The sequence below is a fragment of the Schistocerca nitens genome, chromosome 4, assembly GCF_023898315.1.
Source record: "Schistocerca nitens isolate TAMUIC-IGC-003100 chromosome 4, iqSchNite1.1, whole genome shotgun sequence".
NCBI classification, from domain to species: domain Eukaryota; kingdom Metazoa; phylum Arthropoda; class Insecta; order Orthoptera; family Acrididae; genus Schistocerca; species Schistocerca nitens.
In genome coordinates, this window is record NC_064617.1 from 179,333,541 (window position 1) to 179,348,583 (window position 15,043).

Consider the following 15,043-nt stretch of genomic DNA (forward strand, 5'->3'; position numbering starts at 1 on the left):
GATAATTCGGTAATTTTCACATCTGTCAACACCTGCTTTCTTTGGGATTGGAATTATTATATTATTCTTGAAGTCTGAGGGTATTTCGCCTGTCTCATACATCTTGCTTACCAGATGGTAGAGTTTTGTCAGGACTGGATCTCCCAAATCTATCAGTAGTTCTAATGGAATGTTGTCTACTCCTGGGACCACGTTTCGACTTAGGTCTTTCAGTGCTCTGTCAAACTCTTCACGCTGTATCGTATCTCCCATTTCATCTTCATCTACATCCTCTTCCATTTCCATAATATTGTCCTCAAGAACATCGCCCCTGTATAGACCCTCTCCACCTTTCTGCTTTCCCTTCTTTTCTTAGAACTGGGTTTCCATCTGAGATCTTGATATTCATGCAAGTGGTTCTCTTTTCTCCAAAAGTCTCTATAATTTTCCTGTAGGCATTATCTATCTTACCCCTTGTGAGATAAGCCTCTACATCCTTAAATTTGTCCTCTAGCCATGTCTGCTTAGACATTTTGCACTTCCTGTCGATCTCATTTGTATTCCTTTTTGCCTGCTTTACTTACTGCATTTTTGTATTTTCTCCTTTCATCAATTAAATTCAGTATTTCTTCTGTTACCCATGGATTTCTATTAGCCCTCGTCTTTTTACCTACTTAATCCTCTGCTGCCTTCACTATTTCATTCCTCAAAGCTACCCATTCTTCTTCTACTGCATTTCTTTCCCCCATTCCTGTCAACTGTTCCCTTATGCTCTCCCTGAAACTCTGTACAACCTCTGGTTCTTTCAGTTTATCCAGGTCCCATCTCCTTAAATTCCCACCTTTTTGCAGTTTCTTCAGTTTTAATCTACAGGTCATAACCAATAGATTGTGGTCAGAGTCCACATCTGCCCCTGGAAATGTCTTACAATTTAAAACCTGGTTCCTAAATCTCTGTCTTACCATTATATAATCTATCTGAAACCTGTCAGTATCTCCAGGGTTCTTCCATGTGTACAACCTTCTTTCATGATTCTTGAACCAAGTGTTAGCTATGATTAAGTTATGCTCTGTGCAAAATTCTACCAGGCGGCTTCCTCTTTCATTTCTTAGCCTCAATCCATATTCACCTACTACATTTCCTTCTCTCCCTTTTCCTACTACCTAATTCCAGTCACCCATGACTACTAAATTTTCGTCTCCCTTCACTACCTGAATAATTTCTTTTATCTCATCATACATTTCATCAATTTCTTCATCATCTGCAGAGCTAGTTGGCATATAAACTTGTAATACTGTAGTAGGCGTGGGTTTCGTGTCTATCTTGGCCACAATAATGCGTTGACTATGCTGTTTGTAGTAGCTTACCAGCACTCCTATTTTTTTATTCATTATTAAACCTACTCCTGCATTACCCCTATTTGATTTTGTATTTATAACCCTGTATTCACCTGACCAAAAGTCTTGTTCCTCCTGCCACCGAACTTCACTAATTCCCACTATATCTAGCTTTAACCTATCCATTTCCCTTTTTAAATTTTCTAACCTACCTGCCCGATTAAGGGATGTGACATTCCACGCTCCGATCCGTAGAATGCCTTTTTTCTTTCTCCTGATAACGATGTCCTCCTGAGTAGTCCCCGCCCGGAGATCCGAATGGGGGACTATTTTACCTCCGGAATATTTTACCCAAGAGGACGCCATCATCATTTAATCATACAGTAAAGCTGCATGCCCTTGGGAAAAATTGCGGCTGTACTTTCCCCTTGCTTTCAGCCGTTCGCAGTACCACAACAGCAAGGCCGTTTTGGTTAGTGTTACAGGGCCAGATCAGTCAATCATCCAGACTGTTGCCCCTGCAACTACTGAAAAGGCTGCTGCCCCTCTTCAGGAACCACACGTTTTTCTGTCCTCTCAACAGATATCCCTCCATTGTGGTTGCACCTACGGTACGGCTATCTGTATCGTTGAGGCACGCAAGCCTCCCCACCAACGCCAAGGTCTATGGTTCATGGGGGGGGGGAATTATATAACTACACGACATTTTAGTTGAACAGCAACAAGCAAATTTAAATCCGTTCCATTAAATTTCGGGCGTGCAGTCGCACTCATTCAACTTCTACTTCTAATATTTCGGTTGTATAAAGGCCAGTCATCTTCAGAACGAACCGACAGACAGACGGATGGACAGTGTACAGCTGAAATGTTAGAAGAAGAAACCGAAATTATGCGCAGCACGCCCAAAATTTATTGGGTGGGTCACTGGGCCACGAAAATGTGAAGGTGTACAAATTTAAAGAGATTTACTCACCTATGTTGATTGAAATAATAACAGTTCATCCACATCGTTCTTTGCCTCTTCTTCAGTTGATGTGCTGGTTAGTTGGTCTCCCCGTTACACAGCTATTGGGCCAATTTGCTTCAAAGCATGATCTGATAAGACGTAATTATGACAGCATCTGTTCACACGCCTTAGTCCGGCCACACAGTGAGAATTGCATTTACCATCCGGGTTTTGAGTCTTTTCCTGGGGAGATTTTCACATTGCTGAGTATGCGATATGCTCTTTCGACCTCGGCATTTGATCAAGATAACACCAAAAGCATCACTACAAAATCTGAGAGCTCCTGAAATGGATTTTGGGAACTAGCGTCTTCATATGATGCAATCTCTTGCCAAAGGTCTACTGTATTGTCGACCTATTTCCATTGAACAGCAGTTAATTTTGACCATTGAAAGCAAGTTTTCTGTGTCAGGTAATTTCACCACCCTCAAACACTGTTCTGTAGCAATTAGGCACACTTTTTGCAAAACCTTGAAATTATTCGGCAGTCTCCTCTGGAGCTCCTCTGCTAAGCAAAGCAGAAAATTTTCGCTTCTACTGCGAAAAACGTTTTCGCTTTCTGCGTTAGTTTTATGTTCTTTCATCATATTTACCAATGAAACCTCCACTTCATGACCAAGATAAATATTAGGGGATTTGTATTTTCTTATGTCTACCGTTAGCAAATTCCCCTTATAACCGGACACAACAATCCGCCTCGTGAGACCTACAATAAGAAGAACTAAGTCTTGCAGCAGCTTTGAACGGTCTGTTGACCTTGATTAGAATAATTTGACCTTTTGACATTATCGTAGAGTTGGTCTAAGAAATAGATGATGAAACTTAATGATGGTATCAGAGCACATGCTGCATAATAGTTCATCTGTGTAGCAGTTTGACTGATGTCTGGATATTTCAAAATGTGTCTGTAGTTCAAGCCACTGACTTAAAATGCGATTAACAGCAACTTCGTTAGGTAGTGTTTGATTGGTGTATAATGTTAAGGGGTCGGCTCCATCATTTATTGCTTTAAGCAAAACCCTATACATGGCTTGTCGAGAAAAAAATTTAGAAACCGAGAATAAGTTTCACAAATTAAGAACTCGGGATTCCTTGGTTGCGTTTGGGCAGCAGATACACTGCTAACTGAACTGAATGGCAAACACAGGGGATCAATACAAGATTGGGGATCTCACATTTCAGTTTCTGGGAAACCCCATTGTTAATAACCACCACTACTGAGAATTTATCCGTACCAATTCCCCTCATTTGTTTAATGTCTAGACCATAATCTGAAAATAATAACTTTACTGAAGTACCAGTACATTCAGCATTCCCATGCTCTAGTTCAACAATTCCTAGAAAGGTGGAAATATCTTTTCTTTGTTGTTTTGAAAAATATACAATGCACTAGCCAACAATTTTGCGGCAGAAATGTCTGTAGATTCATCTATAAGAAGACTGAAATGTCCATTATCAACATCGTTCTATAGTTCTGATTTAAACTGCTGGAAGAGAAAGCACTGTTCTTCGTATGGTGTAGCTGTAAAAGACATGCATGGTCAGTACTTTGAAAAAATTACTTGGATAGATCTGGAAGACGATCAATGGGTCTAGTTGCACAGTGATTAACTACAAACAATGTAAGAGGAGCTTGAGCAGCTGCATGTTCATATGTAAGTTTGATAGAATGACAAAGGTTCAGCTGCTTTTATATCTTTCTTACTTTTTCCATGCAGAAGTAAATCTGACAAACGCACGTTCAGGTTGCTTTGTCAATATTTACACCATGCACTACTAAGTTGCCTGGGCACCTCAAACAATCCTTTAGCTGTTTATCACTTAACCACTCTTTTCTAATATGTCGTACATACCGCTTGACGTTCTTTTCAGACATGTTCAGTCAGTCGTAAAAACAAACAAAAAGAGCACTAGACACTAGTTGTTAAACACACAGTAACTCACTACAATACTGTAGTCTGTAACCAGGTTCCCCCATTACTTTCTGTAGCAGTCGGCAACACCTGGGAGAATTCGTGCCCTAGTGATTTGAGATGTTCGTTGCCAACAGGGCAGTGTTCAAAATGGCTCTGAGCACTGTGGGACTGAACATCTGGGGTCATCAATCCCCTAGAACTTAGAACTACTTAAACCTAACTAACTAAGGATTCGAACCTGCGACCGTAGCGGTCCAGGGCAGTGTACCATTAGTCATTGCTGAGTGCATTGCCGTCTTCTTTGTGCTGAGCTGAGCTGTTTCTCTTTTTCGCTACACTCATAGTGATTTTTAAGAAAATGAGTGGTGCTGCGCTTGCTGGCTCATCATGGGGACTATCTTCTACTCCATTTTGGAAAAGAAAGCTGGTTATCACGAGCTTATGGAAGTGCAAAACACAGGTTTCTGTTCCTGCACTGAGTGCTTACAATACAGGGAGGTGGACTTTGTCCTCCCTCCCCTCGCAACCCATCACTCCGTGCAGCACAGTTTGTCTGCTCTCCCCTCTGTCCGCAAACGTTGCTCGACAGATGCCAAGTTACAATTCGCAAGAAGCACCACGCACTAATGTACTGCGCTCACTATCCAGAATTTGCGGCATTAACTCATAGGGCAATGTAAATTTTTGTTAGTGTGCTGCTGGTGCTAGAGGCAAATACCGTATATTTAAAGCTAGTTTGAATCCTAATGATGGATGATACTTTCGCTGCCAGTATTTGTCCGGCCATGGGAGGAGAGATGGTAGTTTAAACTTCCTGATCGCCAGTTTTTTTTACCAATGTCCTGGATTAAATTCCAAACCTCTCCACAATCTCTCATGAGGGGAGGACATGTGACACTGTTGACGGTGATTAGTCCGTCAGATGAGGATGTTAACCTTGGTGATGCTTTTCGAGAGAATTACGCTATGTGCCAGCACCGATTTTCAACCTTTCACTCCGCATCCATAAAAACACAAACAAGACGCCACACAGTACCAGAACTCATCACAGTCATCCCTTATGTACGAAAACACGCTCGACACTTCATAACAGGTCAGAGGAGGGCAATGGCAAACCACCTCCACTCAGACCCTTCCCAGGAAGACGTTTCAGAATTCCTGCTTCTGCTCCCTACACTCAGTTCGTCAGTATGGGACTCTTACTTAATATTGTATCTTTCTTACAACGGAAATTATACCCATTTGCCACCGCATTATGTTTGCTTAACTGCGTTTTCCAATCATCAGAGATGTTTGGTACTGTTAGCTAAATACAGTGCTCAATAGGAAGAAAATCTGAGGAGTTAATTTCAGTTCAGTTTTCGGTTATATCGTACATTTTTTAATCTGAATGAACAAATCAGAAATACAGCCCATTTTTGCAACTCACTGAGTGATACGTAGAGTTTTAGTGCAATACATCCATGGTACTGTCGTGCAGGTACACGAAGATTTGCATTCATAATAGTTTTATCAAAGAAAATATTTTTAAAAAAATTAAATGAAACCAGAAGAATCTGTCAAAAAAGGCCCCAATTTTAATAAGATCTATCAAAAAATCCGTCAACTGTTAAAACTAAATATTACCCATCAAACAACAGGAAATTCCATCAAATCTGACAGGAAATCTGCCAAGTTGGCAACACTGGTAGGTAGCTTGGTTGGGGCCTTGGTTGCACACCACTGACAGATAGCATGATGATGTCAATGCACATATATAAAGTCATTGACCCAGGGAGTATGGGAGAGGGAGAGGGAATTCCAGGAATGCCGATGTCAGTGAAATAGAACAAGAACAATTGCCTGAGCACAAGATGATGATGTCAGCAATTCCAAGAATGCTGACACTGATGTCATATATTTCAAAATGCTGATGCTCATGTCAGCACTTCGGGCTCATATGCCCACTGGTCCACTACTCATCTGATGGTCTGCAGTCTTCGTTTTGCCTGATCTGCAGGTTCCATAGGTCTTCACATCTTCTCCAGTGGACTTAGACGCTGCTAGCTGTGGCCCTGTGCTCATGCACAGGCCAATGCTGTACAGTTGTTACTCTGTACCTAGAGGACCTCTTGGTGGCATCTAGTTCATGGCAGACTGCTTGTCTTTTTCCATTTGTGTAGGGTAAGTACATGCTATCTGAAATGTCCATTTGTCAGACCCCACTGCAGGTGGCTGCTTCTTCTACACACAGTCTTCATTCACCTTGGCTGCCTACTTCCAAGGTTACTAGAGGCCAATGGACAGTGTGTGAGATGCAGTGAGATCAGCAGCCTTGCAGTATCTTTGGTGCAGATACCTCTGATTCCCTCATTGCCACCTACCTCTGGCTGAAAGCACAAGCTGGGTCACATCTACCTCAGCAGGCATGTACTACTGGTGCCATGCTGACAGCAGGCCAACCCAGTCATTATAATGCAAACAGAATTTCATCAGGGTGTTGTGCTCTTAGAATTCTGTCATCAGTGAGTGACGATTAGAATCTTTTAGTTACGTACTATTCATGTGTGTGCACTATCGTAACTGGTGCACGATATAAGGTTAAAGCTCAACCCATCGAAAGCCCAATCGGTGATGGTTGGTCATTCTAGGCTCATTAGCTCTAAATATCGGGAATCCCTACCATCTTGAACCCTTAACGAGGCAAATATCAACCTCTCTCCTTTAGCAAAGAGTCTAAGAGTAATAACAGATGAAAATCTAAATTGGGTTGAACACATAACTGCAGTGTGCAATAAGGCATAAGCATCTGTCCATGCCCTACAAAAATATAAAAAGCTTCCTCAGGAAAGTTTGTGGCGCCTGGAACTGGTTAAGAATGCCTATGCTCGTTATATCTATGATGTTCGACTCTTTAATCATATTTCGCCATCATATGCACAGCTATCCTGGCTGTGTGCAGATAAGCACAAAGCTTTCCATGCCCTCTGTCTTCTCTACTGTCTTATCAACGAACACTAACCCTCATATCTCTCCTCAACCTTAACACTCTTGTCTGAACAACAAGGCAGAAATACTCACTCCCATCAGAGCAAAATCCTTTTGTGCCCACTCTATTGTTGAGCCACTTACTCAAAGCTTTCTCAATAGCAGGAACCCAAATCTGGAATAACCTTCTACATTATATTAGGGAAATGAATAACATCTACAGCTTCAAAAGGCAATTAATGAGATATCTACTAAAGCAACAATAATGATTACCATTGTCCTGGTATGCACTCGGTTCCCCTATACATCTCTCTTTCCAACATGATCTTCCTTTCGTTTCACAGTAGTCTTAGCTGATGCAGTCTCCTTAAATTTCCTTTCCCCAGCACTCACTATATCAGAAAACATTTATTTTTTACACCTATAAATTCTTCTCATGTCTGCCACTATCATTATCGTTATTACTGTATTATTATTATTATTACTGTAATTGCTATTATCACTATTAGCGGCTGCAGCTGCAAGTACTGCCAGTATTAACTTTATTAGTTTACAGTCAGTATAATTTACTCACACTACCACTTCAGACAGTCAAATTATTTTAACACTATTTGTCATATTAAAATTGTTATTTCTTAGGTAAGTCTGATGTGAAAAAGGTACTGTATGTGTGAAACGCTGGTCCAATGTGAGAGAGGGCCTGATGGCCATAATAGATAAGGGTTAAATAAATAAATACATACTTGAGGCTTAAGTGTGGAATTCTTTTCTAGCAGACAAATCCAAAAAATATGAACACAGTTTTCAAACTACAGAAAAAGGCTATAAGCATAATAACAAAAATCAATAATTGAGCTCATCGTGAACATTTGTTCAGAACACTAGGAATTTTAACTACACCATGTGAGTACATTTAGTAGTCAATTGTGCACATCAAAAGTAAAACTGAAAAATACTGCACAAACAGCTTTATCCATGACCATGACCGAACTTGTTTACTAGGAAAGAATGAACTTAAAACTCAAAATACCGTTTTCTGTCAGGGTACAATACTGTGCTAAACCAGTCAACGAAGCAAAATCAGGGGAAAAATTATGTAGTTGTAGAGTCATAGGAGAGTGTGTCATAAACACAATATGTAAAATCTAAGTCGCTGGGTCATGAGCGTTGGGGGCTTTAAAGGTCACCTTTTTGTTTCTCTCAAATGATTGGGAAACTGTAGATTCTAGTGAAAATGTTTCCCATTAAATTTCCTACAAAAAGAGGTCCTATTCATTTTTCTTCAGGACTAACAGTTTCTGCATTCAGGGGACGGCAAGCTGACAAGATTATTAAATATTGTTCTAACGGTATAAAATTAATTTTTTCTTTAAATGAAGCTTGTTAAAAACAACTATTAAATGTGTGTGTAACATCTAGGTGTAGCATAGAGGTATTAAGGGATGAACTCTGTTCTGGAGGTGCGACAGGATGGATGGGAAAGATGTGTGGGGTAGAAGTTCGCGGGAAGGTAGGTCGTCAGGCCCTGTTCAGACACTTCCTTCCTTCATAGCTCTGCAAACTGGAGGTCGAGCAGGTGATTCCAAACTCTGTATATTCCACTACGTCACGAGAAGCGTTATACGGGCCCTCCATAGTGTGCCTTATGAATCATTGGCAACGCAGTCAGCGTACATGCCAGGGGGTGTATATTTTGCACAAAATGCGTTAACACTATATGGAATGCAGATATGAGTTACAAATATCACAAACGCAAGTAAGAGGCGACATTGTTTCTTAGTCGTCCTGTGTGGCAGCTGTAGTGTCCTTCCAGGAAAGGGGACTTCCCCACCATGAGCTTTTCATTTTACATGCAGACAATACCTCCATAGTATCGCCTGTCCAATTCTCTTGAGTAGATATAACAACTTCACTGATCTCCTGTCTATATGATGGAGTTATTTTCAGTTATTAAGTGAGTACCTATTTGTAATTCTTAAGTGAGATATTACATCAAAGAGCTCAACAGCAGGAGCTATTGACTGCCTACTACACTAAAGATTTTTTTCCAAGTTTGACATGCAGTTAAAATGTATTCGACAATGTCGATTTCATGGTCTCCACTATCACTGTCTGGGAAACTTTTCACAGCATGAGGGGTATGAAAGGCATCACCCTAGGCACAAATCTCCCAAAATGTGAAGAGGCCTGGAGGCTTAAATTGTCTCTCTGTAACTGAAGTAGATCACCTAGATATCTCGACAGAAGTCAAGCAGTTCTTTACACCAGATTACTATTCTAGACTTGAACATGATCAGTGCTATTCTATGAGACCTATTCACATCCATCTTGGAAGACATACTGTGGGTGTGTGGTAAGTGGCTCTAGTCAGCGCAATCCACTCTATAACTGCCACAAAATGTTCCTGAATGGAAAAACTCTATGCTGTCTACCAGTAGCACAATTAGCTGTGAGAAAAGAGCAGTAATGTCACCGACAAGCGACTACAAAACACCTACATGGCTTTACAATACGCAGTCAACGATAGAAGGCAGCAGGGTGCCACATTTTCGAACGCAATCCCTTTCCCACTATCACTACATAGGTTACTAACAGCATCATACTTACAAATTAACCACATAGGAACTTATTTTGCGTAATAGTTCACATAGGAACTGCTAATAAGTACTCACTTAATAAACTGAAAATATCTAAACTATATAACACAAGACGAGCGAAGTTATTTTGTCTACTCACATAAGGGGACTGGAAAGGAAATGCTAGGGAGGTACAGTTGTGTCTGTAAATTGAAAAGTGTGTGAAGTTGTCTTTCCTGCGGGAACACTACAGCTGACATACAGGACGACTAAGAATCAATTTTGCCTCTAGCAGTGCATAACCTCATGCAGAGTTTTACATAAATTTTGTCCATACGAATTATTTGTGTTAGTGTTATGAGTAACTCACATTTGCATTCCATGTTGTGTTAACACATTTTGTGCAAAATAAACACCCTTCGGGTATGTATGCCCACTGTGTTGCCAATGACTAATAAGGTGTGACATGAAGGGCCCTTATAATTGTGCTTCCTGTGACACAGTGGGGTAGATAGAGAGGGGAATCTCCTGCTCGACATTCACTATCTAGACCCATGGAAGAGGGAAGTGCATGAATATTATTTGGCCACCTACCTTCCCTCCTGCTTCTACCCCACACATCTCTCCCCTCCAGCCCGTTACAGCCACGGAACACAATTTACCTTTTAAAATGCCTCTACTGCACTTAGATAATGGTACATACATTTAATATTTCTTTTTAACCAACAGCGTTTAAAGATAAACATTAATTTTATACTGTTAGAACATTATACTTTGTCCTTATTGAAATTTAACGTTAGTTGTTCACATAAAAAATAGCAGTATTGCAGTTCCAGTACATCAATGGGAGATTATTGTATTTTTGTTAATGTCTTGTTATTCCATTTTGTTAATGCTTGATAAAAATTTACGCTAGTATGTCTGTCACTGGGTTGGTCAAGTCTTGGAGTACTATAAGAGAGGGCGTAACGTCCCATTATAAAGTATTAATATCTTTTACATTTAATCGATGTTTTTGAAGATGTAAAAAGGATCTTTCTGACGTTAACTTCTCTGTATTTGTTTCTAAGAAATTATGTGCATTTGCGTTAGGTATATTCTTATAAATTTTATCGTGTACTTTACGTTAGGGGGCGTAATTTTCTTAATTTTTTATCATTGCTATACTACGTTTTTTTAAGTTTTGTTATGACTTTTGATGGTAAAAAATCTACATGTGATTTTAAAGTTTATTTTGTATAGGCCATTGTTTTACTAGTAATGGTATTTGTTGTATTTTATGTCTGTGTGTTGTATGCTTTGGAGTGTAGAGGTTACTGTGATGTTTGTTTTGCTATACTGAGCTTGAGTAGTTGGCTGTGTAAGCTACAAGCTCACCGTACATTGAATCAGCATTGCTAAGGTTACAAGATAGGCTCTTGTGTAAATTCAAAAATTATTGTATGAAGTAAAACTGAAGATATATGTTGGAAGTAATCATCACAATACATGTTATGCCTCACAGAAAATGTTGTGGTATTATGATATGGGGCTACAACATTTGAATAATTTAGTATCTTCGAGAATTTGTATATTTGTATGTATTATTCTGTTTCTGTATTTTTTATGGTTGTTATAAATGGGCCACGTTAGTTTTCAGATCCTCATGTCTGATGGTTCTTATGTATTTTTAGCATTGAAGATGGTCACACAGCGACTGAAATCGATCTGTGAAAATGAGGATTTCAATATTTACGAGCAATGCTGCCATTTATCCAAAATGTATTGAATAATTTAATAATATGTGAGCTTACTATCCCCTGAACTCGGAAACAACTAATCCCAGAGAAAAAATGAACTGAACCTTTCTTGTAGGACAAAATCGTAGAGGGAGACCAGGAGATGAGTACAGTAAGCAGATTCAGAGGATCGTAGGTTGCTGTAGTTACTTAGTGATGAAGAAGCTTGCACTGGATAGACTAGCATGGAGAGGTGCATCAAACAAGTCATTGGACTGAAGACCACCACAACAACATCTAATTAAGTTTACTTTTGTACTGGGAAATATTTTAGTTAGAAGTCAAGGTTTTCGAGGTATTCGAGAGAAACATAAAAACTGCCCCTTAAACCCACTTGCACCACAACCTTCTCAACTCAGCAGTCAGGATTTTAAGTATGTTTTTTATGACACTCCCTCCTAACACTGCGCGAGAATTAGCGACTACATGATTTTTTCCTCCTAATCAATCGTTTTTGGCCTTTGTTGACTGTGCTATACAATAAATTGGCCAAGTAGATTAAAGAGATTTCTGAAATGAACTTATTTAAAAAGATAGATAAGAAGTGCCTGTTAATCAATACATTTTGTAGAGTGATAGTTTTTTTAGATAATACATATAAGATAAAACAGCATAAAATAAAGAATATAAAAATTTCCAACACCGTAAAAACTTTCTTATACTATAAATCTTTTGAAAAAGTTACTTGACAGGAAGTTGTGTTGACATGACACAAAGTTTCCTGTGTTGCCTCATTTTGGAGATTTCCATATGAGTATCTGAATTTGGATATGCAGTCACCAGGAAAGAAACTATCAGAATACATGACACATTGTTTCCTGCGTTGCCTCATGTTGCAGATTTCCATACGAGTATCTGATTTTGGATATGCAGTCACCAGGAAAGAAACTATCATAATACTTCAAATTTATTTCGCCTAGCCACACATGTCACTGAATACTACTATTGTGTACGCTGAGGCAACTGATAACAGAATTCCTTAAAATCAAACAGCTATATAATATTATAAGCCACATTTTGCATCTTAAATTCAGTATATGATAGCAAATTATTATCACCTTTAAGTTTATTGGCATAGGAAAACGGATTTTTAACGTTTTAGAATTATATGTCTGCTCATTACTTGACAGCTGTACAGTGTATTGTTATTATGTAGTGTAATTTCTGGTTATTTGTCAAAATTGTATTATTGTCATTCAAAAGGCGCTAGTATTACCGATTCGTTCACATGTATTGATTGTAGCATTGCACTTATGTATGTGCACATTGTGTGTCCTGCATGTACATTGTTCCATTTCCATATTTCATAATTTTCGATAGTAAATTAGCCTCACAAAACTTGCTAAAATCCCATTTGTGGCTACTTAAATGTGAAGAAATTCGGTGATTCACTCTGGTATGCATGTGTTAAACGTACAATTGCACAGATCAGAATGTAAATCAACTTTGTTTTCAAATGTGTTGCGAAACATACATTCCGGAAATCCGTCTGCCTATTTGACAGCTCTATGGTGTTGCCATATTGAAGCTTTGGTTTGTGTAGAATTGGCTAGGAATGTGGAAAATTGACGATACACTCTTCAAGACATTCATTACGAATTTTGCTTTAGTCATTAATAAACTATATCATTTTAGTTACTTAATTCTAATAACACAATCCCAGTTTTTGGTGCACAAATGGTATTTCATAAACTCACTTTCGTCATTCAGCACTGGCCTATATGAAACGACATTGTATGACAATCCGACTACTGTGAAAACATCTACATTTGACAGTAACATTGCGATCAAATCAGCCTTACAAATATATTGGTGTATGCAAAGATCATGAAGAGACACATTCCTCACATGTTACAACCAATGGCACTTCCGATTGGTATATTTCTACCACTAAAGACATGTGGATATAAACATCCAAACATTTATAAACGTAGGCTTCCGCAGCCATTCTGTTGACGTCCAGTGCGGAACGATCCTAAACAGATTTTAACTTTTGTTCTGTCATGCCAGCTGAAATAATTGGGAACAAGTAGAATTCCCCACAGGCCAACTCACTGACACCTAGGCATGTATGGTAGTGGGGGGTACTCATGCGCAATATTTTACTGCCTGTGGCCCATTCACACTGGACTTCAACAGTAAGGAAGGTGACGTCATGTTCACTTGGTGGTGTGCTCACAGTAGATGGAACAACAAAACCACATCACTCAACTCGGCACCAAAGGATAAGTGAAAATAGGTAATAACATTCATTATATGGAGAATCGGAATATAGTATCAGAAGTAAGAAATTGGCGATGATAAAGTAAAATTCAACACTGGTGTTCTTGACAAACTTTAACCCAGCCAGATAGCATTAACGCGCCACTTCTGGGATTCGGGGAGACGAGCCAACCCTGGATCAAATCAGCCTTACAAATATATTGGTGTATGCAAAGATCATGAAGAGACACATACCTCATATGTTACAACCAATGGCACTTCCGATTGGTGTATTTCTACCACTAAAGACATGTGGACATAAACATCCAAACATTTATAAACATAGGCTTCCACAGCCATTGTCACATTCAATAATTTTTTTCTAGGTTTTGTGACAGCATTGTAAATAATTAAAAACTAACGACGTTTCGATCCCTGTTGCAAGTCACCTTCTTCAGTGTTTGTAAACAAATACCCCCTGAAGGAGGTCACTTGCAAAAGGAATCGAAATGTTGGTAGTTTTTAAATATTGACAATGTGGTCACAAAATATTTGTGACAAGGAAGGACATGATTATGAATGTTATTGTCCCTCACTTCACTCGCAGTGATATAAGATGTCCTCTTAGGTTCCTGCCAAACGGCACACTCGGAAATTGCCACTTATTCGGAAATAAATAGCCAAATATTTATTTCAATATTCGTTTTGTAATCAGATGAGAACCTAAAAAAACGTCAAATATTGCAGAACGTCCTTGTCACATTCATAAGAAAGTTCCAGAATGTATTAACAGCGCTAAATGAAAAAGAATTGGCATACAGCAAGGAGAAAATCTCCATTCTTCGACTCTGTAATTCTCAGTATTATACTTTCAATGGGCCTGGATCATCTGATTTTGAAAGTTTGTATCGTTGATGCACTACACTGTGGTGACAAAAGTCATGGGATACCTCCTAATATCATGTCGAATCTGTGGTGTCACCGCCAGACACCACACTTGCTAGGTGGTAGCCTTTAAATCGGCCGCGGTCCGTTAGTATACGTCGGACCCGCGTGTCGCCACTATCAGTGATTGCAGACCGAGCGCCGCCACACGGCAGGTCTAGAGAGACTTACTAGCACTCGCCCCAGTTGTACAGCCGACTTTGCTAGCGATGGTTCACTGAAAAATTACGCTCTCATTTGCCGAGACGATAGTTAGCATAGCCTTCAGCTACGTCATTTGCTACGACCTAGCAAGGCGCCATTACCAGTCACTATTGATGCTGTAAAACATGTACCG